The 1,317-nt window shown below is 66.7% G+C and overlaps 1 protein-coding gene across 1 annotated transcript in view; it reads right to left on the bottom strand.

The window, feature by feature from the left end:
• The window catches only part of PAM16 (presequence translocase associated motor 16), a 9,354-nt gene that overhangs the window by 7,734 nt on the left and 303 nt on the right, over positions 1-1,317 (bottom strand). The window lies entirely within an intron of this gene.

The following is a 1,317-nucleotide window of genomic DNA, read 5'->3' as shown; positions in this document are numbered from 1 at the left end:
TGGGTGCATCAGGGCCTAGCTTTCAGACACTTCTGTGGGCAAGGCACCCCCAGGCCCTTGGTGGGTGGGTGGCTGCTGTGGAGGCTCGCCCCCTTCTCAAGGACACAGAGACAGCAGGGTGGCTGGGGGCATCCAGGGCCCCTGTGAATAGCTGCTGACATCACCACTGGGGGGGCTCCTGCCGCAGTTCTCCAGCCCCATCACTGCAGGTGCTCAAAGTCTGAACGAACGAGGCCGCTCATGGCCAAAGCTGGGGTCTCCTAAACTCTATGTCCCCAGCAGGCTTTCAAATGCCCCGTAACCCTGTGCCAAAGGGCGCTGGTCACCCCTATACACACCACGGCCTGGAGGTGAGTCCTCTCCCAGCTGGGCGTTCGCTTCAGCCCCTCGCCTCTCCCCACACTGCAGGCACACCTCTACCCCAGACCAGCTGCAAGGGCCTCACTCACTGTCCTGCTGCCCCGGTTCCTCCACCTTGAGGATCACTGCTCCCGGCCAGCACTGTCAAAAACCCAACTGCCTTCAGGGACTTGATTAGCACAGGCTCCCAGCCCCACGTGCAGCCTGCCCAGCCTCCTCCCATTCCAGCTTCCACCGCACCTACTTTCCCGACTGTAAACCGCCAGGTCTGGGCCTACAGACCCTGGTTCCTCCTCCAGGACACAACTCCTGAAGCAGCGCACTCCACTCGGGGCTCACAGGTGGGTGGGGGACACCTGAGAAGGTCCCCGTTCAGTGCCAGCTCCTCACAGGGCCAGGAGAGACGGCAGGGGCCACGGGGCAGGGAAGCTTCAGGTTCCTCGTCTGTACAACGGGTGGGCGGTGACCTGGTGCGGCTCAGAGCAGCAGCTCAGGGCCTGGCACTGCAAGCGGCTCCGCAGCGGCTCTGGGGGGAGGGCGGTGGCCGCGGGAACCCTCCATTTCGGGGGGGCCGAGGCCGCAAGGTCGTCGCTGCCCGGGTCCACAGCCTCCCTGTGCGCCCTGGAGCCCCCCTGCGCTGTCGGGGGCCTACCAGCCCCCTTCTCTCTCAGGAAATAAGGGCAGTTTTTAAGACGTGGCTCCCCAAACCGGCTGGGGACGGCGCCCCAGAACCCGCGTTTCAGGTCTCCCGGGGAGCGGGGGGCAGGCAGCGGGCAGCTCTGGGGCCCGGCTCTGGGTGCCAACGGTTCGCGGAAACGCTCGGTCCTCGGTGCCTGGGGATCGGGTCTGCCCCTCGGTCACAACTCGGCGCCCACGCCGTCTTCGCAGAGCGCAGGCAGGTGGTCCCGCGTCCCGGGGCCGGCACCGCCGCTCGCTCACATGGGCCGCGCGGCCCGC

The sequence above is a fragment of the Tupaia chinensis genome, unplaced genomic scaffold, assembly GCF_000334495.1.
Source record: "Tupaia chinensis unplaced genomic scaffold, TupChi_1.0 Scaffold000042_2, whole genome shotgun sequence".
Taxonomy (NCBI): Eukaryota; Metazoa; Chordata; class Mammalia; order Scandentia; family Tupaiidae; genus Tupaia; species Tupaia belangeri.
This window is presented reverse-complemented; position numbering and strand designations above follow the sequence as displayed.